The sequence below is a fragment of the Leopardus geoffroyi genome, chromosome C1 (assembly GCF_018350155.1).
Source record: "Leopardus geoffroyi isolate Oge1 chromosome C1, O.geoffroyi_Oge1_pat1.0, whole genome shotgun sequence".
NCBI lineage: Eukaryota > Metazoa > Chordata > Mammalia > Carnivora > Felidae > Leopardus > Leopardus geoffroyi.
Genome location: NC_059328.1, coordinates 213,166,536 through 213,194,135, shown reverse-complemented (window position 1 = coordinate 213,194,135; position 27,600 = coordinate 213,166,536). Strand labels below are relative to the sequence as shown.

Here is a 27,600-nt window from a genome sequence, read left to right as displayed (position 1 = left end):
AAGGTACCAAAAGCTATCTTTCCTGGTTACATTCAGTTTATAATTGAAAGATCTTTTTCTAAAATCAAACCATATTCCAGATGCATCTTCTTCTTTGGGAACTTGGTAGAAATACAAATTTTTGGCCCCACCCCTGCTCTCCTAGGAGCTCTCAACCACTGCCATGGCTTCAATGACTGTCAAATGTCTGTAGCCCAGACCTGCTTTCTGAGTTCTCAACCCAGTATATCTACCTTCCCAAATGACATCTCTACTTGGATATATCACCAACAAACTCAGCATCTTCATAAACATTTACGTTTCACCTTAAATGTCATCTTCTCATTGGACTTTGTTTGTTTTGGACTGATAACTCCTGCACTTTATTACAATTCCTTGTTTAAACTGTGCCTTCTCTGCCACACCAGAGTTTGACGAGGGCAGGGATTGGATCTGTCTAGAGACGGCTCAGTTGTGAACACAGCGAATATTTGTTGAATGAATGAATGAATGAAGGTTCTTGTATACTCTATACCAGGGTTATGGACTGAATTGAAGGACATTGGTAGGACATTGAAGCCCTAGCCCCCAATATGACTGTGTTTGGAGACAGGGTGCAAAGGAGGCAATAAAGCTTAAATGAAGTCATAAAGGGGGGCCTACATTTGATAGGGCTGGTGGCCTTTTAAGAATAGGAAGAGATACTAGAGATCTCCCTCTCTCTTTATCTCCACACCTCTACACACAAAAGGCCATGTAAGGACACAGTGAGAAGGTGGCCATCTGTAATGCCAGGAAAAGAGCTCTCACCAGAAACCAAATTTGCTGGCACCTTGATCATGCACTTCCAGCTTCCAAGACTGTGAGAAAATAAATATCTGTTGTCTAAGCCACCTAGTTGATGGTATTTTGTTACAGAAGTCTGAGGAGTCTAACACACCAGGGATTGACAAACTATGGCCCATGTACCAAATCCAGCCCACTGCCTATTTTGAAAGTTTTATCGAAACACAGCCACATGATTCGTTTTGTGTTGTCTGTAACTGCTTTTGTGCTACAGTGACTGAGTAGTTTCTGCAGAGAGCTTCTGGTCCTGTGAAGTCTGAAATATTTACTATCTAGTCCTTTATAGGACAGGTTTGCTCCAGGCTGACCCTAATGTGTCTCTACAAAGGCCAGGCAGACACTCTTCTGCATCTGGGATGCACACTGAGCCCTCTGGGATGCCAGCCTCACCCAGTGGGACTTCACATGGTCCCACAGCTGGCATAAACATCCCTGAGACAAAGACAATGTTACAGGGGAAAAAGCCACCTATGGGCTTAGCTCAGAATTTATATAAACAAGCTTTGGCATTTGTATGAACAAAGGAGGAGGGAAATGCTCACAGCCAGAGGCCCCGGTTAATGTACACATTCTATTTCCTACATTGTCAAGAAAAATGAAGACATCACTCGTTATTCTTTCAGTGGAGTGCTGGTTATGCACCTTTGATTCAACTTTTATCCCCCCAGGTGTTTTATAACTGTAAGAAGTAGAGGTTAACTGGCAGAGAGCCAATAATAACATAAATGATTCTTGCCGGAAAGTTTTGTAAATGAGCCTTGGCCACTGTAATGCAAATGGCTTTCGTCTGGGACAGTGCAGTTGATTGCCCTCTAGTAGAAAAGATGGCCTCAGATACTTTCTCGCCCAGCAGGATAGTAACCAGTGTCACAGATATTAGTAAATTCTTTCCAGCATTCCTTCGACTTGACTGACATAAATCTCAGTTCTTTGAAATCTCCTCGGAACTAGTTTTCATATCTATTCATTAATTAATGAATTTAATAAAACCATTGGTACACGTTCGTTTTATATTTGCATGAAGTTGTTTCTGATATGTTGACAATTCTAACATAAGTACAACCGATTCACCCCTCCATGGATTCCTCTGAGGTTAGCTGTTCAGGAAAAGCCTCAAGCCATGCAGGTAAGAAAGGTGAGACCCAGTGGCACTTAGCAGGGGACAGGACAATGGAACACTGTGGTTCAAGTTAACCCTCTTCCAAAATGCCATAAGGAAAGAATACCGATAACAAACATTTGGAAGAGGTGATGGCATTTGTCCAGTAAAACGTTTAGGATTTATAAAGCATTCTTAATATTTGTGCTGGGGAGAAGTGGGTTAAAGATTTCTTAGTCACTTGGGAGTTTAACTTTCAGGATTTGTGGCCTGAAATTCGTTTGCAGTTTAGGGAGGTTGCTTTCTTCTTCGTAAGGCAGGGAAAACAGGTAGCTCCGGATGCTGTTGCACCTGCTCTAGATACTTGCTTGTCCCTGGCAGATGGTCTACATGAATATTATTTCCTGGGTCCAGGGCTTCGATGCTGTCTTAGTCATGGCTGCCAGTCTGAGAAGACCCGCCCTGTTCTCTGCATGGGACCCCTCATGAATATACAAAGTGTTTGCTTCCACCACTGGCTGCATGTTTCACAGAGAGAGCTCCCACTGGTAAGGAGGGCCCTCATTACGTCGCCTCTGATGTGGAGCCACTTCTCCACCACACATCATCTCTAGGGCAGTGGTCAGATGCTGTGCATTAGGTCTTGCTAGAAAATACGTGAGACGTTGCAAGGATGAAGCCCCCCCCCACCCGTGATGGTGTCCACTTCATACAACCCGCTTCGCGTCTCCCCTCAGAAGACAGCTGTCTGGTGTGGTTATGCTCACCTTACTACTCCGCCCTTTCTTCTCTGTTCAAGCAACCATCGAGATTCTCCCTGCAGGAAGCACTCAGAGAATCTGTAGGGCAAGCCGGGGGGAGCTTGCCAGGGGGAGCAGCTAACAGGCTCTGTGCTTTGGTGGAGGCTGTCCAGATAGGTTTCCGGAAACCATCTCACTGCCCTGAAACTTCAGATACCTCCTTGCTCACGGTGTGAGTCCTCCGAGGGCAGCTCACTTCAGAGCATTCCAACCTAGGTGGGAAATCCAGAGGCCAGGGATCTCTAAGCCCACTGAAGATTCCAAAAACCTAGAAAAATGGACAGCTTACAAAAGGGTGGGAAAGAGTCAAAGGCACAGGGCCTCCCTCACAATTTGAACTAAGACTTCCGTTGAGGTCAGGAAAACCATCTCATGCGCCATTTCCTTATATATTTCACTCTTATCCACAAAGACAGCGTGGACCTTCTAACCTTGATTTTGAGCTATTCGGTTAGAGGCTTGAGAAGAGAGTTCTATTTTTCCCTGATCGCCTACATCGTGAATTCAGAGTAAAAAGTACAAGACAGTTAAGGGGACTGTGCAATGGCAAGGTTCGGCCACTAGAGGGAAGTGTAGACTTTCTAGAGACTCCGGAGAGAGGAAAAGGGAACCATAAGAATACCGCGGAGAGGTGGCATGCAAATTGAAAATTAAGTTTCCCCTGCCCAAAATTAGAACCCCCCCCCCAGTGTAGACTCTCTTTCCTTTCATTCTTCTCTGTACCTCCTGATAAGAACAGTTGCCCCCGAAGTCTGGAGCGGGTTCCTGAACGACCCCTTGACATCAGGTCCCTGATTTGTGAGGTCTTGTGGGGTGGGAGGTTAGGGGGAGGGGAGGTGGCCAAGGGCAACAGCCAGTGGACCAACTAGGTCAAAAGAAAGAACTAGTATCTGTAACTTCCGATATCCCGCTCCACCACTTGAGTCTTCTGTGGGGTCTCGCTTCAGGAGTGGAACTGCTTGGTCACGTACTATTCTAGTATAATTTTTTGAGCCACTAAGATGTTTTCCACAACGGCCATACCACTTCGCGTTTCTTTCTTTCTTTCTTTTTTTTTTTTACATATATGAAACTTATTGTCAAATTGGTTTCCATACGACACCCAGTGCTCATCCCAACAGGTGCCCTCTTCAATACCCATCACCCACCCTCCCTTCCCTCCCAACCCCCATCAGCCCTCAGTTTGTTTTCAGTTTTTAAGAGGCTCTTATGCTTTGGCTCTTCCCACTCTAACCACTCTCTCTCTCTTTTTTTTTTTCCTTCCCCTCCCCCATGGGTTCCTGTTAAGTTTCTCAGGATCCACATAAGAGTGAAAACATGGTTTCTGTCTTTCTCTGTATGGCTTATTTCACTTAGCATAACACTCTCCAGTTCCATCCACGTTGCTACAAAAGGCCATATTTCATTCTTTCTCATGGCCACGAAGTACTCCATTGTGTATATAAACCACAATTTCTTTTTTTTTTTTTTTTTAATTTTTTTTTTCCAACGTTTATTTATTTTTGGGACAGAGAGAGACAGAGCATGAACAGGGGAGGGGCAGAGAGAGAGGGAGACACAGAATCGGAAACAGGCTCCAGGTTCTGAGCCATCAGCCCAGAGCCCGACGCGGGGCTCGAACTCACGGACTGCGAGATCGTGACCTGGCTGAAGTCGGACGCTTAACCGACTGCGCCACCCAGGCGCCCCTACAATTTCTTTATCCATTCACAGTTGATGGACATTTAGGCTCTTTCCATAATTTGGCTATTGTTGAGAGTGCTGCTATAAACATTGGGGTACAAGTGCCCCTATGCATCAGCACTCCTGTATCCCTTGGGTAAATTCCTAGCAGTGCTATTGCTGGGTCATAGGGTAGGTCTATTTTTAATTTTTTGAGGACCTCTACACTGTTTTCCAGAGTGGCTGCACCAGTTTGCATTCCCACCAAGAGTGCAAGAGGGTTCCCGTTTCTCCACATCCTCTCCAGCATCTATAGTCTCCTGATTCATTCGTTTTAGCCACTCTGACTGGCGTGAGGTGATATCTGAGTGTGGTTTTGATTTGTATTTCCCTGATGAGGAGTGACGTTGAGCATCTTCTCATGTGCCTGTTGGCCATCGGAGGTCTTCTTTAGAGAAGTGTTGATTCATGTTTTCTGCCCATTTCTTCACTGGATTATTTGTTTTTCAGGTGTGGAGTTTGGTGAGCTCTTTATAGATTTTGGATACGAGCCCTTTGTCTGATATGTCATTTGCAAATATCTTTTCCCATTCCATTGGTTGCCTTTTAGTTTTGTTGATTGTTTCCTTTGCTGTGCAGAAGCTTTTTATCATCATGAGGTCCCAATAGTTCATTTTTGCTTTTAATTCCCTTGCCTTTGGGGATGTGTCAAGTAAGAAATTGCTGCGGCTGAGGTCAGAGAGGTCTTTTCCTGTTTTCTCCTCTAGGGTTTTGATGGTTTCCTGTCTCACATTCAGGTCCTTTATCCATTTTGAGTTTATTTTTGTGAATGGTGTGAGAAAGTGGTCTAGTTTCAACCTTCTGCATGTTGCTGTCCAGTTCTCCCAGCACCATTTGTTAAAAAGACTGTCTTTTTTCCATTGGATATTCTTTCCTGCTTTGTCAAAGATTAGTTGGCCATACTTTTGTGGGTCTAGTTCTGGGGTTTCTATTCTATTCCATTGGTCTATGTGTCTGTTTTTGCGCCAATACCATGCTGTCTTGATTACAGCTTTGTAGTAGAGGCTAAAGTCTGGGATTGTGATGCCTCCTGCTTTGGTCTCCTTCAAAATTACTTTGGCTATTCGGGGCCTTTTGTGGTTCCATATGAATTTTAGGATTGCTTGTTCTAGCTTTGAGAAGAATGCTGGTGCAATTTTGATTGGGATTGCATTGAATGTGTAGATAGCTTTGGGTACTATTGACATTTTGACAATATTTATTCTACCAACCCATGAGCACCCAAGAATGTTTCTCCATTTCTTTATATCTTCTTCAATTTCCTTCATAAGCTTTCTATAGTTTTCAGCATACAGATCTTTTACATCTTTGGTTAGATTTATTCCTAGGTATTTTATGCTTCTTGGTGCAATTGTGAATGGGATCAGTTTCTTTATTTGTCTTTCTGTTGCTTCATTATTAGTGTATAAGAATGCAACTGATTTCTGTACATTGATTTTGTATCCTGCAACTTTGCTGAATTCATGTATCAGTTTTAGCAGACTTTTGGTGGAGCCTATTGGATTTTCCATGTATAATATGTCACCTGCAAAAAGTGAAAGCTTAACTTCATCTTTGCCAATTTTGATGCCTTTGATTTCCTTTTGTTGTCTGATTGCTGATGCTAGAACTTCCAACACTATGTTAAACAACAGCGGTGAGAGTGGACATCCGTGTTGTGTTCCTGATCTCAGGGAAAAAGCTCTCAGTTTTTCCCCATTGAGGATGATGTTAGCTGTGGGCTTTTCATAAATGGCTTTTATGATGTTTAAGTATGTTCCTTCTATCCCGACTTTCTTGAGGGTTTTTATTAAGAAAGGATGCTGAATTTTGTCAAATGCTTTTTCTGCATCAATTGACAGGATCATATGGTTCTTATCTTTTCTTTTATTAATGTGATGTATCACGTTGATTGATTTGCAAATGTTGAACCAGCCCTGCATCCCAGGAATGAATCCCACTTGATCATGATGAAGAATTCTTTTTATATGCTGTTGAATTAGATTTGCTAGTATCTTATTGAGAATTTTTGCATCCATATTCATCAGGGATATTGGCCTGTAGTTCTCTTTTTTTACTGAATCTCTGTCTGGTTTAGGAATCAAAGTAATACTGGCTTCATAGAATGAGTCTGGAAGTTTTCTTTCCCTTTCTATTTTTTGGAACAGCTTGAGAAGGATAGGTATTATCTCTGCTTTAAACGTCTGGTAGAACTCCCCTGGGAAGCCATCTGGTCCTGGACTCTTATTTGTTGGGAGATTTTTGATAACTGATTCAATTTCTTCTCTGGTTATGGGTCTGTTCAAGCTTTCTATTTCCTCCTGATCAAGTTTTGGAAGTGTGTGGTGTTTAGGAATTTTTCCATTTCTTCCAGGTTGTCCAGTTTGTTGGCATATAGTTTTTCATAGTATTCCCTGATAATTGCTTGTATTTCTGAAGGATTGGTTGTAATAATTCCATTTTCATTCATAATTTTATCTATTTGGGTCATCTCCCTTTTCTTTTTGAGAAGCCTAGCTAGAGGTTTATCAATTTTGTTTATTTTTTTCAAAAAACCAACTCTTGGGGCGCCTGGGTGGCTCAGTCAGTTAAGCGTCCAACTTCGGCTCAGGTCATGATCTCACGGTCCATGAGTTCGAGCCCCGCATCAGGCTCTGTGCTGACAGCTCAGAGCCTAGAGCCTGCTTCAGATTCTGTGTCTCCCTCTCTCTCTGACCCTCCCCCATTCATGCTCTGTCTCTCTGTCTCAAAAATAAATAAACATTAAAAAAAATAAAATAAAAAAAAAACCCAACTCTTGGTTTCATTGATCTGCTCTACAGTTTTTTTAGATTCTATATTGTTTATTTCTGCTCTAATCGTTATTATTTCTCTTCTTCTGCTGGGTTTAGGGTGTCTTTGCTGTTCTGCTTCTATTTCCTTTAGGTGTTCTGTTAGATTTTGTATTTGGGATTTTTCTTGTTTCTTGAGATAGGCCTGGATTGCAATGTATTTCCTCTCAGGACTGCCTTTGCTGCATCCCAAAATGTTTGGATTGTTGTATTTTCATTTTCGCCTGTTTCCATATATTTTTAAATTTCTTCTCTAATTGCCTGGTTGACCCATTCATTCTTTAGTAGGGTGTTGTTTTACCTCCATGCTTTTGGAGGTTTTCCAGACTTTTTCCTGTGGTTGATTTCAAGCTTCATAGCATTGTGGTCTGAAAGTATGCATGGTATGATCTCAATTCTTGTATACTTATGAAGGACTGTTTTGTGACCCAGTATGTGATCTATCTTGGAGAATGTTCCGTGTGCACTCGAGAAGAAAGTATATTCTGTTGCTTTGGGATGCAGAGTTCTAAATATATCTGTCAAGTCCATCTGATCCAATGTATCATTCAGGGTCCTTGTTTCTTTATTGACCGTGTGTCTAGATGATCTATCCATTTCTGTAAGTGGGGTGTTAAAGTCCCCTGCAATTACCACATTCTTATCAATAAGGTTGCTTATGTTTGTGAGTAATTGTTTTATATATTTGGGGGCTCCTGTATTCGGCACATAGACATTTATAATTGTTAGCTCTTCCTGATGGATAGACCCTGTAATTATTATATAATGCCCTTCTTCATCTCTTGTTACAGCCTCTACTTTAAAGTCTAGTCTGTCTGATATAAGTATGGCTACTCCAGCTCTCTTTTGACTTCCAGTAGCATCCCCTCACTTTCAATCTGAAGGTGTCCTCAGGTCTAAAATGAGCCTCTTATAGACAGCAAATAGATGGGTCTTGTTTTTTTTTATCCATTCTGATACCCTATGTCTTTTGGTTCGTGCATTTAGTCCATTTACGTTCAGTGTTATTATAGAAAGATATGAGTTTAGAGTCATTGTGATGTCCGTAGGTTTCATGCTTGTAGTGATGTCTCTGGTACTTTGTCTCACAGGATCCCTCTTAGGATCTCTTGTAGGGCTGGTTTAGTGGTGACGAATTCCTTCAGTTTTTGTTTGTTTGGGAAGACCTTTATCTCACCTTTTATTCTAAATGACGGATTTGCTGGATAAAGGATTCTCGGCTGCATATTTTTTCTGTTCATCACACTGAAGATTTCCTGCCATTCCTTTCTGGCCTGCCAAGTTTCAGTAGAGAGATCCGTCACGACTCTTATTGGTCTCCCTTTATATGTTAGAGCACGTTTATCCCTAGCTGCTTTCAGAATTTTCTCTTTATCCTTGTATTTTGCCAGTTTCACTATGATATGTCGTGCAGATCAATTCAAGTTACGTCTGAAGGGAGTTCTCTGTGCCTCTTGGATTTCAATGCCTTTTTCCTTCCCCAGATCAGGGAAGTTCTCAGCTATGATTTCTTCAAGTACCCCTTCAGCACCTTTCCCTCTCTCTTCCTCCTCTGGAATACCAATTATGTGTAGATTATTTCTCTTTAGTGCATCATTTAGTTCTCTAATTTTCCCCTCATACTCCTGGATTTTTTTTATCTCTCTTTTTCTCAGCTTCCTCTTTTTCCATAATTTTGTCTTCTAGTTCACCTATTCTCTCCTCTGCCTCTTCAGTCCAAGCCGTGGTTGTCTCCATGTTATTTTGCAGCTCATTTATAGCATTTTTTAGCTCCTCCTGGCTGTTTCTTAGTCCCTTGATCTCTGTAGCAAGAGATTCTCTGCTGTCCTCTATACTGTTTTCAAGCCCAGCGATTAATTTTATGACTATTATTCTAAATTCACTTTCTGTTATATCATTTAAATCCTTTTTGATCAGTTCATTAGCTGTTGTTATTTCCTGGAAATTCTTTTGAGGGGAATTCTTCCGTTTGGTCATTTTGGATAGTCCCTGGAGGGGTGCGGACCTGCAGGGCACTTCCCCTGTGCTGTGGTGTATAACTGGAGTTGGTGGGCGGGGCTGCAGTCAGACCTGATGTCTGCCCCCAGCCCACCGCTGGGGCCACAGTCAGACTGGTGTGTGCCTTCTCTTCCCTTCTCCTAGGGGCGGGATTCACTGTGGGGTGGTGTGGCCCGTCTGGGCTACTTGCACACTGCCAGGCTTGTGGTGCTGGGGATCTGGTGTATTACCTGGGGTGGATCGGCAAGGTGCACGGGGGCGGGAGGGGTAGGCTCAGCTCGCTTTTCCTTCGGAGATCCACTCTGGGAAGGGCCCTGCAACACCTGGAGGGAGTCAGACCCGCCACTGCCAGAGGTGTGGCTCCGCAGAAGCACAGCGTTGGGTGTTTGCCGTGGTGCAGGCAAGTTCCCTGGCAGGAACCGGTTCCCTTTGGGATTTTGGCTGGGGGATGGGCGAGGGAGATGGCGCTGGCGAGCGCCTTTGTTCCCTGCCAAGCTGTGCTCTGTCGTCCCGGGGCTCAACCACTCTCTCTCCCGCTGTCCTCCAGCCCTCCCGTTCTCCGACCAGAGCTGTTAGCTTATAACCTTCCAGATGTCAAGTCCCGCTTGCTGTCGGAACACACTCCGCCCGGCCCCTCTGCTTTTGCCAGCCAGACTCGGGGGCTCTGCTTGGCCGGCGGGCCGCCCCTCCACCCCGACTCCCTCCCGCCAGTCTGTGGAGCGCGCACCGCCTCGCCGCCCATCCTACCCTCTTCCGTGGGCCTCTCGTTTGCACTTGGCTCCGGAGACTGCTAGTCTTCTGACGGTTTTCTGGGTTATTTAGACAGGTGTAGGTGGAATCTAAGTGATCCACAGGACGCGGTGAGCCCAGCGTCCTCCTACGACACCATCTTTCTTCTACCTCTAAAATCCCACTTTGCGTTTCTATCAACAAGTGAGGGTTCCATTTTCTCCACATCCTCACCAATACTTGTTATTTTCTGTGTGTGGCTCTTTAAAAAATTTTTTTAGTATAGCCATCCTAGTAGGTATGAAGTGACATCTCATTATGGTTTTGGTTTACATTTGCATAATTATTAATGATGTTGAGCATCTTTTCATGTGTTTGTTGATCATTTGCATATCTTCTCTGGAGAAATGTTTACTCATTTGCCTGTTTTGAGTTCTTTGTGTTTTGTTGTTGTTGTGAAGCTTTAGAAGTTCTTTATATATTTTGAATATTAATCCCTTACCAGATATGTGATTTGCAAGTACTTTCCTTCCATTTTGCAGGTCGTCTCTTCATTTTCTTTTTTATTCTTTAAAAGTATTCTTTTTTAAATTAAAGTATACTTGACATACAGTAGTAAATTAGTTTCAGGAGTGCAACATAGCGGTTTGACATCTTTATACATGATGAAATGCTCACCATGGTAAGAGTAGTTACTATCTGTCACTTTACAAAGTTATTATAATGTTATTGGCTATATTCTCTATGCTGTACTTTATATCTTCATGACTTATTTATTCTATAATGGGAAGTTTGTGTTTCTTAATTCCCTTCATCTGTTTTGCTCGTCCCCACCCTCACCCCCCTCTGGCAACCACCAGTTTGTTTTCTGTACTTATGAGTCTGTTTTTGTTTTGTTTTGCTTGTTCATTTGTTTTATTTCTTAGGTTCCACATGTAAGTGAAATCATCTTATACTTGTCTTTCTCTGTCTGACTTATTTCAATCAATGTAATACCCTCCAGGTTCATCCATGTTGTTGCAAATGGCAAGATTTCCTTCTTTTTTGTGATATTTTTTTCTATTTATTTTGAGAGAGAGAGAGAGAGAGAGAGACAGACAGACAGAAAGTGAGTGGCAGAGGAGCAGAGAGAGAGGGAGACACAGAATCCGAAGCAGATTCCAGGCTCTGAGCTGTCAGCATACAGCCTGACATGGGGCTTAAACCCATGAACCATGAGATCATGACCTGAGCCGAAGTCAGATGCTTAACGGTCTGAGCCACCCAGGTGCCCCTTGATTTCCTTCTTTTTTATGGGTGAGTAATATACCATTGAATATATCCCATTGTATATACACCACATCTTCTTTATCCATTCATCTATTGGTGGACACTTAGGTTGCTTCCATATCTTGGCTGTTGCAAATAAGGCCGCAGTGACATAATGGTGCATATATCTTCTTGAACTAATGCTTTTGTTTTCTTCATGTAAATACCCAGAAGTGGAATTGCTGGGTCATATGGTAGTTCTATTTTTAATTCTTTGAGGAACCTCTATATTCCAGAGTGGCTGCTCCAGTTTGCATTCCCACCAACAGTGCAAGAGGGCTCCTTTTTCTCCACAACCTTACCAACACTTATTTCTTGTCTTTTGGATGCTGACCATTCTAACAGGTGTGAGGTGATATCTTGTTGTGATTTTGATTTGCTTTTCCTTGATGATTAGTGATTTTGAGCATCTTTTCATGTGTCTATTGACCATCTATATGTTTTCTTTGGGAAAAGGTCTATTCAGGTCCTCTGCCCATTTTTAAATTGGATTTTTTTTTTTGGTGTTGAGTTGTATGAGCTCTTTATATATTTTGGACACTAACCTCTTTTTGGATATATAATTTGCAAATACCTTCTCCCATTCAGCAGGTTGCCTTTTCATTTTATTGATGGTTTCCCTCACTGTGCTAAAGCTTTTTAGTTTGATGTAGTCCTGATTGTTTATTTTTGCTTTTGTTGCCCCTACCTGAGGCGACAAATCCAAAAAAATATATTGCTAAGGCTGATGTCCAAGAGTTTACTGCCTATGTTCTTTTTTAGGAGTTTTATGGTTTTAGGTCTTACATTTAGGTTGTTAATTCATTTTGGGTTTATTTTTGTATATGGTGTAAGAAAGTGGTCCAGTTTCATTCTTTTCCATGTAGCTGTCCAGTTTTCCCAACACCGTTGATTGAAGAGATTCCCTTTTCCCATTGTATATTCTTGCCTCTTTTGCCATAGGTTAACTGATCACATATGTGTGGGTTTGTTTCTGAGGTCTCTGTTTTGTTCCACTGATCTATGTGTCTCTTTTTGTGCCAGTTCCATGCTGCTTTGGTTACTCTAGCTTTGTAGGATAGTTTGAAATCTGGCGGTGTGATTCTTCTGGTTTTCTTCTTCTTTTTCAAGATTGCTTTAGCTATTTGGGGTCTTTTGCAGTTCCATATAAATTTTAATATTATTTGTTCTAGTTATGTGAAAAATGTTGTTGGTATTTTGATAAGGATTACAAGTGTCTGTAGATTGCATTGAGTAGTATGGACATTTTAACAATAATAAGTCTTCCAATCCATGATCATAGCATATATTTCCATTTATTTGTATCATCTTCAGTTTCTTTCTTCAGTGTTTTATAGTTTTCAGAGTATAGGTCTTTCACCTTGGTTAAATTTATTCCTAGTTATTTTATTCTTTTTTGATGTAATTTTAAATGGGATTGTTTTCTTATATTCTCCTTGTGTTTGTTATAGTATATAGAAATACAACAGATTTCTCTATATTCATTTTGTATCCGGCAACTTTACTGAATTCATTACTGCTAATAGTTTTTGATGGGGTTTTATATAGATAGCATGTTTTCTGCAAATAGTGACAGTTTTACTTCTTCTGTACCAATTTGAATGCATTTTATTTATTTTTCTTGTATTGTTGCTTTGGCTAAGACTTCCAGTACTATGTTGGATAAAAGTGGTGAGAATGACATCCTTGTCTCAGTCCTGATCTTAAAGGAAATACTTTTAGTTTTGTACTGTTGAGTATGATGTTAGCTGTGGGTTTGTATTTTCACTTTCTTGATAATTTACTTTCATGCACAAAAGTTCTTAATTTTGATGAAGTCCAATTTATCTACTTTTTCTATTCTTGCCCGTGCTTTTGGTGTCATATCCATGAAATAATTGCCAAATCCAGTGTTATGAAGACGTTACCCAATTTTTTCTTCTAAGCGTTTTAATGTTGGGCCTTTGATCTATTTTGAGTTAATTTTTGTATGTGGGGTTTTTTTGCATGTGGATATCCAGTTTTCCTGGCATCTTTTGTTGAAAAGGCTATCTTTTCATTATTTTTTTTCAAAAAATTTTTAATGTTTTATTTTTTGAGAGACAGAGGGAGACAGAGCATTAATGGGGGAGGGGTTGAGAGAGAGGGGGAGACACAGAATCCAAAGCAGGCTCCAGGCTCTGAGCTGTCAGCTCAGAGCCCAATGCAGGGCTCGAACCCAGAAACATGAGATCACGACCTGAGCCAAAGTCAGATGCTCAACCAACTGAGCCACCCAGGAGCCCCTATCTTTTTGTTATTGAATGGTCATGGAACCCTTGTTGAAAATCAACTGACCATATGTATGAGGGTTTATTTCTGGTCTCTCTAGTCTATTTTACTTGTCCATATGTCTGTCCTTATGCCAGTGCCATACTGTTTCAATTACTGTAGCTTTGCATTGCTAGCTTCGAACTTCATTCTTTTTCAAGACTGTTTTAGCTATTCAAAGCTATGAAAAAGGCTTTTGGAATTTTTATAAGAATTGTGATAAATCTATAGACTGCTTTGGGTAGTGTTGACATCATAAAATGTTAAGTCTCCCAATCCATGAACATGGGATTTCTTTCCATTTATTTAAGTCTTCATTAATTTCTTTCAGCAGTGTTTTATAGTTTTCAGGAAGTCTTTCACTTCCTTAGAGTTATGTTTAAGTACTTACTTCTTTTAGATGATTTTGCTTCTTTAACTTTTTTTTTTAACTGTTGAAGAATAACTCTCAGCTGTGGGTCAGCCTGAAGAAAAAGCTTAAGGTCTTTTCAGGTCTTCTCTGAGCCTGCATCTGTCCATGGGCAGATATGCAGTGGCCTTCTAAACTCCCCTGTATATGGTTGCTTTTGAATGTCTGAATCTTAAATGTCTGGCTTCCAAAAGGGAAGTAAGGGAGAAAAAACCCAAACAAAAAACCAGATGCAGCTCCTTAAGTCCCCAGGAAGCCACCCCAACCAGTGGGGCTGCAATAATGGCTGCTTCTGTGCTGATACCTCAGCAATGAGAAGCTGTCATCAACAATCAGAACACAGAACCCTAATATTTGGAGGACCAGTTCCTTATCGGCCACCCTGGCTGCAACAAGCTACCCTAGGAATGTGAGCACAGCTGCCTGCTACTGGGCTTGGGGCTCAGGGATAGGCCGCTGCTGTAGGCTGAAATATATAAGCTAAATATATAGGCTACAGGCTGATATTGACCAAAGTTAGCCACACTTTCTTGGTCAAGCTTTCTCCTGGAAGCTGCAAACATTCAAATAGACTGCAAAGTTCCAAAGTAGTGACTTCAGACAGTTTCTGCTAGGACAGTTGTCTGAGTGGAGAGACAGATTTCTGGCACTTCCTATTTTGCTATCTTTCCTGACATCCCCTCCCATTGTCAAGTCCCATAGTAAAATTGAGGAACCAGAATGAAATCTCCCCTCATTTTTAGGTTAGTCTCCCAAGGAAATTATAACCCCAAAGGTCCCGCTGGCTGATATCCTGGTTCTGCTCAGACTCAGCTGCAGAGGACTGGGTGCAGTCCAGATTCTCGCCGCTCTGGCTGCAGCAGCCTGTGCTCTTTGGGAAATGTGGTTCTTAGCACTACTAATCCAGGTTCATCAACCCGTGGTCTCTTACGTGTCCCGCATTTCCTAATTCCAAGAGGCAAGAGGGTTACCAGAACTAAGAAGAATATTACAAGCCTGGTTCCAACCCACAAAAGAAAAAAAAAAAAACCCACAGAAGTTAATTTGTAGTCAAGCTAACAACGTGAGAATTCCCTGATCCCAGGACCCTTACAGCCACAGACTCTAGCAAAGACTTCCTCTCATCTGAGGTGTGGGGAATAGATAGGTCAAACTATAGAGGGAAGGAAAGTGTCGAGGGTCCATTGCAGAACTTAATTTTAACTGGGGATAGCTTCTACTTGAAGACCAATTGTGGCACATAAGTTTCCCAGATCCTGGGGGAAATCTGCCTATTTGAACGACTTCCTTTTTCAGAAAGTGACATTTGTCCTCTTGCCAGTTTTGTAAATTTTCAGTGTTCAGCCCTGTTCCCAAGGCTTCTTGTGATTCCCTTTTCCCATGCAGAATCCACATTGGTTATTTAAAACCTCTAGATTTCTGTTTGCCTTATGAGCCCCGTGTTCTGGCACACAATGATGAGTCAGTGTTTGACCTGTCCAGGGAAGCAGTTTCATTTATACAAGGCACATCTCCAAGCAGAGGCTATTGCTATGTATCTTCCTTGGTTTTTGTGGGGATTTGAGGGGATCCTATAATAATACCTTCTATATGCTACAGTTCAAAGCCACTTGAGAGAGAAGAAGTCAGGTAGTTGGAGATCACAACATCAGTTTATTATGAATGAAAACTAGGTTGGATGACATGGCTTAGATATGTCACAGCAATGAGTTTCCTCATACTGGGCTCCATGATTAGGGACCTCACTGTAGCTGGGCAGGGCCTACTCTCACAATGCCTACACCTGGGGCACCAGACTAGAGGCCTTCTCTATGCTCCCAGGCTGGCTTCAGAGAGACAGGCAGGAAAAGACCACACCTTATAGCCTGTGCTTTTCCTCCTTACCACTTACCGCTCAGGGGAAGGAAGAGGGTGCAGGGAAGGATGAGGAGTATCATGCTGACTGATGTCCCTCTCCTGGAAAGAGGAGGCATGGGGAGCTGGAAATGAATGCCCCCAGCCAAATTCCCCAGGCTACTTCCTACTCTGTGCTTCCAATTCTCATTCATAAGAGGAAGCCTGGACCCTTTATTCTGTAGCTATAGTGGCCACTGCTCCTGCTGTTGCCTCCCACCTTGAAATCTGCAGGCCCAGGGAGCCCCCTGCTCTAGATAATAAAGCCCTTGTCTCAGCTTGGACCCATCCCTAAATACAGAACCCTGAGCTGAAGCTGCTCTTGGCAAAGCCTACCAAGATGGTTACTTCAGTGGTCCAGTAAGGACCAACATAGCTGCTGGCCCATGCTTTACACCAGCCTCAAATCTTCCTCTGTTTCTGACTGTTCCAAGCTTTGAATAATCTGGGCTTTCCCTGTGGGGGCAGAAATGTGACAAGCCATGAAAAGGCCTCCCGTATGACACACTTCCTTCAAGTTCCAGCAGAGTCTTCAAAGTTCAACCTGCTTCTTACGTTCTCTCCTTGTCTTCTATGTGTGGGTCTGATGCTGTTTCTGAGAGCAGGACATCTTTTTTCTTTGCTATCCTTCATGTCTTGACCACGGGGCCAAAACCTAGTTCTTAAACAGAGCTCTTTTTATTTCATAACCCTTTTTTCTTCACATATTGCATTTTGAGGATTTTAAAAGTTAGGGCACTTTCTGTTACAAGTTAACAAATACCTTGGCTCAAATTGAGAAGACGTTTTAACTTTCATAATGGAAAATCTAGCAGCAAGACCCAGGTTTCAGGGTTGGTTGATTCAGTGGCCCAATGATGTCATCCATCATCTGGGTATTTTTCATCTTTCTGCTCTGATGCCTCAGCACCAACTTCCACCTAAGGTTGTTGGTTCCTCTGGGGGTGGGGGGGGGGTGTAAGATGGCTACCAGCAGCAACTGGGTAACATGCTGCCTTGTTTAGAGTCACATGGAATGAAAGACTGGCTGGTTTTACACAGAAGCAGTAGGAAAACTTCTAGAAACTCATTGGTCCAAACTGGCTTAGTCCTGGCCATCCATGAACCAGTGACTAGAAAGGCAGAGGAATGGATTCCTGCCACTGGAATGGAGGGAGGGTCTGGGGCAGAGGAGTTTTGGGGAGCCAATGAGAATGCTCCCTTTCCCTGAGCTGAGTACTCCCAACATAGATATTTCAATCTCCTTAGCATGTAGTTTGTGTTTTGTGTTGATTCTACTGAGATTTCCTCTACCTCAGCCAAGAATCTGATGTATCTCCTATAGCATATGGATCCTCGTTGCTTTTTATCTGTCTGCTAATACAGCCACCACATTGCCAGGACTGAAACAAGCAATCAATTCTCTGTAGTTCACGCCATAGTCAGCCCTCTCCAATGGGGGCACATGGTTCCTCCAACGGAGGAGGGAAGATGGGGGTTGAGATAACCTCCACCTTCACTCTTTGAATCTGGTTGGAGTTCCAAAGAATTTAAAGACCAACAGAAGTTGAGATAGTTTATATTGAATGTCCACCCATCCCCAGCTTGAATAGCCCGAAGACCAAAGAGGTGTGTGTTTCTCGATGCGGGGTCTATGGACCACCAAATTGGAGCCACAGTCCCACCAAATCTCTCATATTCTGGTTTTATTTCATGTTCCCCCTTTCATTTTATTTTTGTTCCAATTTATATTTAACTTCTACTTACATATTTTAAGTATTTTGAAGACACTTTAAATGCTTTGCTGAAATGATGGCAGAGTATACATGAAAATAAATCTTTGTGCCCATATTACCTTGTCTTACACTTGATCTCAGCCAAAAGGCCAAGAAGCGATCCATATTACGTGGTCTTAATAGCAATTTAAACATTGTTATTCTTTTTCAAGATTGTCTTGACTAAGCTTTGCTTTTTGCATTTCCATTTATATTTTAAAATCAGTTGGTCAATTTCCACAAAAGTTTTACTTGAAACCAACATTTTATTGACCTCTCTCTACTCCTCAGTAATCTATTCCAGCAGATTTTCTCTTTGACACAAACATCACAGACAGGGAGGTATGACGAGCATTCCACCCAACGCCTCTCATATAACCAATCCATGAGAGGAAGGCTCCTTCTCTGGGACAGGCCACCACAGAGCAGGCTGGGGTCAGGAGTAGAGCAGGTCCAGCCAGGTTTTATTGGGGCAGCTAACCAGGAACAACACCAGAGGTGTAATGAATTCATGTTTTTACAAAAAAAAAACAAGTATGACACCTCAGTAGTATCCTTCAGTAGTGACACTCAGAGTTCAAATATAAGAAGGGGATCAGAAAACAGTTAACAAATGCAACAAACCAAAGGCCCCCTTCAGGGTGGTGGTCAAGGACGAGGAGCTAGCCCTGCCCCTCAACCCCGTCCCAATGCACTGACCTGCTGTGTAGTCACTGCAGGAGGTGGAGCCCCCAGCTGAGAGGCAGCACCAGCTCTAGCTCCACAGGTAGCACCAACTCCCACCATGATTGGGGGACACCCTGTTCCTGAGGATCAGGAAGTTCCAGAACCTTATGTTCTCCCTGGGTTTGGAGGCCATTGATAAAACTTCTAAAGGTACTCCTCAAGCTTTTCTGGCTTCAGGTGAAGGCCAAGGTGGGGAGCATAGCCATTATGGGGAGGTCAGCAATGGGGGATGGCATCAATCTTAATTCTGTCTAATCCGTTTGAAGGCCAGTCACAGGGCCACATTGCTGGATGTCACTGTGAGAGGAGGACTTTCAATGGATGTTATCCTTGAGATTGGTCATTCTGAGACTTCTCCAGGTTCTAGGATATGCTCATACAGAAAAGCGCCCCCCAAAAAAGAGGCACCCAGAGAGAGGTTCTGCTTGAGACATTTCTTTTCTTGCATTGGTGATGGTGGTGTTGATGGTGGCAGTGGGCAGAGCACTGGAGCCAGGAGGCCTGTTGTCTGCCTCTACTTGCATTTTATTGAAATTAAGTTGGATTTATAGGTTAATTGGGGAGAGTTTATATTTTAACAATATTTAGACTTCAAGTGCATAAAAGGTGGATTCTGTACCTGACAGTCAGAGGCAGACGGTGCAGTTCCCGACACCCTAAACAGAGGAATTGGAATTTTATTTTCATAACAAGGAAGTACCAGCAGTTCTTTTTAAAAAAATTTTTTTCTCAACGTTTATTTATTTTTGGGACAGAGAGAGACAGAGCATGAACGGGGGAGGGGCAGAGAGAGAGGGAGACACAGAACTGGAAGCAGGCTCCAGGCTCTGAGCCATCAGCCCAGAGCCTGACACGGGGCTCGAACTCCTGGACCGCGAGATCGTGACCTGGCTGAAATCAGACGCTTAACCGACTGCGCCACCCAGGCGCCCCATGTACCAGCAGTTCTTAAGCAAGGGGAAGAAAGAAAAAGAAGCTAAAATAATGTATGGAGTGTATTAATTTGTGAAAATAGTGGATTGATTAAAATAAGAACAATATAATTTCTATACTAATATCTGAGTTAGAGAAAGGAATAGAGAGAATCAAACACCTGGGCACAAATTTCAAGTCAATAATTTTTAAAAGTTTTTTTGAGATAAATTTACATACCTTAAGTCAATTTATTTGCAACCAGGATGCCCTGGGCCATGGGAATTAAGGGAATGGCAGTTACCTGTCAACTGCCTACATCTCAGGGGCTCTGATCCTCTCCGTGGACTGCAGGGACCCCCCTTTCCAGATTCACTGTCCACATCACACGTGTTAGGTTCCAGGGCTCCCCGAGCTGGGGTAACCTGTACCTACACTCGCTGCCGCCCACCTGTTCCTGCGGAGGTGGCAGCTGTCACCTCCCGGACCCTGTTGTCCCTGGGAGCTATGGGTCAGCAACCCAAAGCCAAGATTCTGGGGGCTGTGGCCCGAGAGCTGCACCCTCTCCTGCTCTCCAATCCCCACCTTCATCTGGTGCTCAGAGGCCCCTGAGCCCTCATGGGACCCTCCATGCACAAGCCCCCTTCACCTTTCCCTTTGTTCTCTCCTATCTTCCACCTGGTCTACCCAGGATCTAAGGCCACGTCCTGGGATGACGAGGTACCCGTGGCTCCCACCGTTTAGTGGAACTCAACCTCCCCCAAGGGGCGCTGCCCTAGGAGGAGCTTCTGCCATTGGCCCTGGGCAGTGGGTCTCCTCCTCCCTGGCGTCTCCCCCTCCTCCCTGGCACCTCTTCCTCCCTGGACTCCCCACAGACACGCCTCCCCCACCCAGGCTTCCTGGTTGATTTCCTTCCTCCCATGTGTGCTGGGTCACCAGCTGGCAGGGGTGCTGGGCTGGTGTCCCAGCCACCCGAGGCCCTGGGGTGGGTGTCTGGGGTCGTCCTCCAGCGCTGCAATCTGCTCTGTGATCAGAGCTGCAGAGTGTCCTTTGTTCCTGGGACCTGGGCCCCCGAGAGGTCTGTCTGGGTTCCTGCTAGTGTCCTCAGCTTTGTGTCTTTGGGAAGCCCTCACCCTCCCTGCTCTAACCCTCCTCTTGTCTAGCAGCATCTTTAAAGTAGCTAGGCTTTCTCTTTCATACCCAGGGATCTCTCTAGGAGCTTAGCTCTTCTGAAGAAATCCTCTGTTCCTTTGAACAGTTCACAGAGATATTCCACTTACAGAATTTATATTGAGATAAGCTTTCCCTTCTCTCTGGTCATCTTGTTGGGTGACTAATTACTATTTATAACTTTCCCACTGTTCCATAATCCTTAAACCTGACAGTCTCATCACTTATAAGATGTGTGTGTGTGTGTGTGTGTGTGTTCTCTTCGATGTCCCAGGGAAAGGAGCAAGCAACACCAAGTCAGGAGCCACTGAGATTAACTGATCCAGGGTCCAGAAGTCCCCACTGAAGTACATGGATTATTGGGGAGGGGTCCAAATATGTAACTATGAGGTGGTATCCCTGATCACTTGGGTGCAATCACTAATTAGTTTTTCCTCTGTTTAGTAATGGAAGACCAATATTTCCCCCAGGAAAGTGAGAGAGAGGAGACACAAAAAATGCCCAGCACACAGCCAAGTTGTGAACAAGGCAATTATAACAGAATACAGTTTTCTGGCTCAAGAAGGGTGACTGTGATACTGGAGAAGGAATCCAGAGGGGATGAGGAAGGTAGATGAGTGTGGCTTTGAATCGATTCTAAAATGGCATGACTCTGTTTGGAATCCAAGACCACAAAAGGTGGCAAAGAGAGGCTTTCTGCCCAGTAACCTGGAGAGTGGATAAGAACCTAACTGTGAATTATGAGTTTCCGGAGGTGACCTTCAGTGTGAAGTTGTGAAGGGCTAAGAACTCTGGGCTCATGGTCAACGTCAAAGAGAAGACCCTTGATGATGGTAGAAGGGACTGATCTCAATATGGGAGATGTCGTTCAAGAGCCCGGATATTCAAGGAGAAGTCCAGTCACATAGAGAGAGATAACAGGAAGTGGTAGAAAGGTGGAGAGAAGCATGTGGGTATTTTGAGAGAGAGAGAAGGAGGGGAAATGAAAGGCAGAGAAGAAAGGGTTAAAAGATACAATAGAATGAACCATATTATTATCTCACTGGTTGACCGTTTACTCTGGCAGTTGTGGGTTTAACGCTCAGGCTACCACCGGCAGTTAGCATTGTTTATGTGCCCATTTTGCAGATAAAGAAACTGAAATCTAGAGACCATGTGCATAGTTGGCCTGGGGTCAGATGAGCAAGGGTGAACCCGGGCATTCTGAACACAGTGTGTGTGTGTGTGTGTGTGTGTGTGTGTGTAATTTTTTAAATGTTTTTATTTATTTTTGAGAGAGAGAGAGAGACACAGTGTGAGCGGGGGAGGGGCAGAGAGAGAGGGAGACACAGAATCCAAAGCAGGCTCCAGGTCCAAGCTGTCAGCACAGAGCCCAACGCGGGGCTCGAACTCACAACCACGAGACCATGACCTGAACTGAAGTCAGATGCTTAACCAACTCAACCATCTAGGCACCCCTGTTTGTGTGTTTTAATGGGGGTAAAATTCACATAATGTAAAATTAACTATTTTAAAGTGTACAGTTTAGTGGCATTTGGTGAATTGATAATGTTGTGCAACTGTCACCTCCATCTAGTTCCAAAACACTTCAGTCACCTCCAAAGGCAACCCAATTTTACTCCTCATTCCTGTCTTCCCACTGTCAAGAGCCATTGATATAACTAAAAGGTGTATCTTTTCATGTCTGTGTGTTGAGTGGGGGAAATCAGAAAGACAGAAAGAAAAGGAACAGAGCCAGACATGGAAGATGGGAAGATGCAGAGGAAGAGAGCTGGGAAGGAAAATGGAGCGAGCAGGGACTGAGCAGAGAGTGTCGCAGGAGGGAAAAGTGAGACAAAAACACAAGGAGACAGAAGACAGTGGAATCCAGGATGCAGAAATATTTTCTTAGAATAGACCCAGCAGTGCCTGGATGTTGGATTCTGGTGGAAAATGGGGGGAGAAATGTAATGCGGTCTGATGTGATGGAGAGAAGCAGAGCAGGGCTTGCTTGGATTTTGAGTGGAGTCTTGGAGCAGGAAAAGTATTTCTTCACAAGGAACAGCTCATCTTTTTTTTCCAACCTCAGAGCTCAGTGTGGCCACAGTTTGTTCCCTGGCCACTGGCTCTGGGTTCTCCTTTCCTTTTCTCTCTCTTCAGTGCCTGGTGAATCTAAAGTTTTAGGAATGAAGAAGGAGAGGAGGTCAGAGAAGGTGTGTGGCTTGCTGGATGGTGGACAAGGTAACTATGATGGAATCCCATATTTTAAATAACCAGTTACCTGGACGGCTCATTATGTGGAGGGGGGAGTGGCCATACACTTGAGCCCAGCCTCTGGCCACTTTCTAAGGTGTGAGGGAGGCATGCATGCATGTGAGACCCGTGGAGGGCCTAGGGGATGAAATGTTTTTTAATGTTTATTTTTTTTATTTTGAGAGGTGGGGGAAGGGCAGAGAGAGAGAGAGAGAGAGAGAGAGAGAGGGAGAGAATCCCAAGTAGGCTCCACACTCAGCACAGAGCCTGATGTGGGGCTAGATCTCATGACCGACCATGAGATCAAGACCTGAGTCGAGGGGCACCTGGGTGACTGAGTTGGTTAAATGTCAACTCTTGGTTTCAGTTCAGGTCATGATCTCACAGTTCATGAGTTCAAGTCCCATGTGAGGCTCTGTGCTCAGTGCAGAGCTTGCTTGGGATTCTCAACCTCTCCCTCTCTCTTTGCCCCTCCCCTGCTTTCATGTGTGTGCACACAATATCTCTCTCTCTCTCTCAAAACAAATACATAGACTCAAAAAAAAAAAAAAAAAAAAAAAGACCTTAGCAGAAATCAAGAGTCAGATGCCTAACCCACTGAACCACCCAGGCACCCTGGGGTTAGGGAGGATGAAATTTAAAGAGAACCCTAGAGTAGGTGCCTCTTTAAACTTGTTGCCTTAGGCCTCGTGTTTGCTTCTCCTACAAGAGGCAAGAGGGAAAGGGGAACTAAAGTTCTCAGTGGAGAAAGGTGCGCTGTGTGGAGGAGAGTGTGGAAAGGTAGATTGATAGGGCCGTCCAACAGGAGTTATAGGAGCAAGTGTGGTTTTACCAAAACGGACATGAGATCCAAACTTCTCCCAGTTGGCAGAGGTGTGGCAGGGAAAGAACTTTATCCTACTTGTCAGAAGCTGTCACAGGAACTGGAAATAATGTATGTGATGGTCAGATGGACCAGTCAGTGAGATCACTGTAGAAGACCCTAGAGGGAGAGGTGGGAAAGGGGCTCTGAGGTCTGGTCAAAGCCCAGTGAGAGACCTGGAGTGATGGAGGAACCCAACCTTTGAGATGAGGACAACACAGGACAAGGATTGGGAGTGTGGATGGTGAGCCTAAGAGTAAACAGAGGTGGAGGAGGGATGTGAGGCACACAGCAGAGAGGAGATAAACTGACAATTCACACCAGACACAGGGACAAAGATTATATGGAGAGAGAAACATAGGGGACAAAGTAAATGCCAAGGAAAGGGAAAGTAGGAGAGGGACGCAGAGAAACCCTGAAGACCCAACGTTCAATGGGAGTGAATGAAACGTTGCTGGAGGTCAGTGAGGCAGGGAGAGAGGAGACACAATGGGACATCAGGGGGAGAAGCTTCTGCCACAGGGGGGCCATCCCTGTAACACTGAGTTTTCAGAACCCTAAATGCTGGACACATGTTTTGGCAAACACTACATTACTGATGTATGGAAAATTCTACAGAAGTGGTTCTAAGAAGTATTATTTATGTAGACATGTATTAAACTACCTTTGCAGAAAAGAACACAAGAATAAACACAAAATTCAGCCAAGATCATTTTCAATGAGCGAATGAGAAGAGCAGGTTAAGAGAAAAGAGGAAAAACAAAAAGGTAGAATTCAGGGTAAAAAGGAAAGCCCTTGAGAGATGGAGAGAGAAGGACACAGAGGTACGGACACACTTCTCAGGTGGACTGAGGAGAGAGGGGGACAAGGGGTCTATGAGGGAGACAGCTGAGGGGTCTTTATGGATCATTATATATCCCAGGGGCAGAGCTATCCAGATACAAAAATCTAGTACAGTCTTGTGTTGTGGGTCTGGTGGATATACAGAAGACAATTTCATCTTGTCACCCCAAAATTAACCAAGAGGGCCAGCCAGCAAGGACAGCATATGGCCAAGCACCTGAAGTAATCAGTAAGGCTGGCTGAAGGAGTCTGATGTGGTGATGCTGTGTATGTTGCAGCACAGTGTCAGGAGGTGGCCCGGGGAGGCAGGAGAGGGAGACCAGTGCACAGCAAAGGGGCTCTTGCCCAACAGATGAAAGTTGGGCGTGGAGTGGGGATGTACTGAAATGGGGGGGTTCTACAGGGATGTGTAGAGCAAGATGGCAAGAAGAGGTGAGGGGACAAAAGGCACATCAGGTCATAAGAGGCAGAAATGGAAAGCCCTGAAGAGAAAACACCCCGAGGCTGAGAAGAGGATAAGGAACCACCAGAAAGAGAGGCAGAGGCAGGGAAATGGGGAGAGACAGCTGGAAGGGGAAAAAAAGAGTGAGTGGCCAGAAAATGGGGAGCAAGATGAGCAAAACTGGCCGCTTCGGCCACTTGTCCTTACACAGCGTCCGGTGAGAATGACTGGAGCACCATCAACTTATGGGCCACAGGATTCCTTGAGAAGATGGCACCATCTGGAGCAGGGACATTCCTGCCTGGAAGTTACCCAAGCAGCCGGATCTTTCCTGGTGTCCCCTTATTATGGGGTTTCCTGTTGGTTCCTTGGCCCCATGTTAAAACCGTAAGGGGTGTTGTTTCTATGTGCAGTGATCAGCAGTGAATCCAGCGAGGAGGAAGAGCTCCCTAAGCTCTGAGCTCAGAACAGGGACAGGAACATGGGCCAGATGAGGAGGGCGAGGACTGGTGACTTGGGGCTGCAGACCATCAGACATCTGAATTCGGAGCTCCTGCTTCCTGATGCGCTGTACTTGAGCGCGCTCTACAGCCTGTGGTCCTGTCCACCCTGGAAACACATTCTTTGCATTTACCTCATGTGCCATTTTGGGAAATGTGAGAGACAAGACCCTATTCATTGAGCATGTGTGCTCATCTATAAATGTCAGAGTAGAAACAAACCAGCGTATCTGTTTGTTTTTTCTTTCATGCCATCATGCCTGTTGTGGTGTAACAAAAAATAGGTACTTGGTCTTTGTCCCCAGTTCCTGGCACAGAGCTCCCCAAACCCTTGGAATTTCCTGAGTGATAAGAGTGTCTTTATGCTAATTAGAAGGTTAGAACTTTCAGCTCCACCCCTTTACCTCTGGGGAGAAAAGAGGTGGGCCATTAAGTTCAATCACCAATGGCCAATGATTTAACCAATCATGCTTACATAATGAAACCTTGATTAAAAAAAATCCTTGAACAGTGGGGTCAGAAGCCTCCAACTTGGTAAATACACTGATGCACTGGGAGGGTTGGTTGCATGCTGGAGAGGGCATGGAAGCTCTGCACCCCACCCCCACCCCCCCACCCCATCCCCATACTCTGCCCTATGCATCTCTTCCATTTGGTTGTTCTTGAGTTGTATTCTTTATAATAAAACTGTAATCATAATCAAAACTCAGCACTTTCCTGAGTTCTCTGAGTCATTCTAGCAAATCATTAGACCTAGGGGGCATCATGGGAACCCCCAAATTTATAATTTGTGGGTGGAAACATGGGTAGCTTGGACCCCATTTGTAGCTGGTGTCTGAAAGGGGGGCAGTCACATAAGACTGAGCCCTTCTGCTGTGTGGTCTGTGCAAACTCTGGGCAGTTAGTGTCAAAATGGAATTGAATTGTTCAACACCCAGTTGGTGGTGAAGAGCTGGAGAATTGACTGGTGTTGGAATGACCTAATTCCCGTTGGAAAAGACACTGCACGGTTGTTGTCAGAAAAAAAACCACACACACACAACTATTCTTACTGATGTCTTCAATTTAGGTACTGATTTCTGCCTTAACTAACCCCCATCATCTGTAGATCAGGAAAAAGGTAAATAATTTTTGATTGCTTTGATACACATATTGTTATATGAAACTTGGAAATATCTAAAAAGCCCAGCTAAGTCCTTCTGACAGGAGTTCTCCAGCATGCCATTAGCTTATACTCCAAAAATAATTTTGGAAATAATATCTCGTAATTCTCAAACATCAGTAAGGAGTAGGTGGAATAACTATTACTATCCTTGTTTTATAGATGAGGCAACTCTAGCACATAAATGTTTAAGAACCTTTTCCAAAGTCAGATGGAGAGTTAAAGGCAGAGTCAGAACCATTGTTCCGGATGCTCTGATTTCAATATAGCAGATGTGTTCCCTTTAGAAGGAAGAAAGGGGGAAAACCAATCAGACACATCTGCAAGTGTTCATTGTTACAGGATTTATAACTTTAAAAAAAAATTTTTTTTAACATTTATTTATTTTTGAGACAGAGAGAGAGCATGAGCAGGGAAGGGTCAGAGAGAGAGGGAGACACGGAACGCGAAGCAGGCTCCAGGCTCTGAGTGGTCAGCCCAGAGCCAGACGCGGGGCTCGAACTCACGAACCGTGAGATCATGACCTGAGCCGAAGTCGGATGCTTAACCGACTGAGCCATCCAGGCACCCCCAGGATTTATAACTTTCATCAAGCAGTTACTGTTTCTCTTCCATGGATTTTATGAACAAAGTTAATTTGAAAATATACGCCACGTGTAATAGCAAATAAGATAACTTAATGTCAAAATGCACATTTTTTTCCAACAAAAAGATTCATTTTAATTGTTTGCTATGTTTTTCATAAGCAAAAACTAAGTTTATTTTTCTCACCGTCTGTTTTTAACAAATGTGTATTTTCTTGAACACTATAAGTCTATTTGTTACTCATGGAAACAGGTTCTGGGTTGGCGAGGGATGCTGAGTAGGGCTGGGGGCAAGGAGGGAGGGGGAAGGGCTCTGATCCACACACTCATTCTGGGATCCATCTTCCGGTGTTGCCCCGGTCAAGAAATAGAGGCAGAGGAAATGTGTAGGGATTAGTTGGAAGGATAAGAAACAGAAAAGCGAGGTGTTAGGAAAGGCAGAGCGATATATAGCAAAACTGCCCAACTTGGGGGAATGTTCTCAGCTACTGGTGATGGCGACAGAAACAGTGTTAACCAAAACAGTGTTAA

General features: G+C 43.8%; 1 long non-coding RNA gene across 1 annotated transcript in view; it reads left to right on the top strand.

The window, feature by feature from the left end:
- LOC123599601 overlaps nt 1-25,951 on the top strand; it is a 29,199-nt gene extending 3,248 nt beyond the window's left edge. Inside the window, exons 2-3 of the long non-coding RNA XR_006713218.1 lie at nt 22,584-22,664; nt 25,237-25,951. This is a non-coding gene — a long non-coding RNA (uncharacterized LOC123599601). The remainder of the gene's footprint in view (nt 1-22,583; nt 22,665-25,236) is intronic.
- Nucleotides 25,952-27,600: the final 1,649 nt, after the last annotated feature.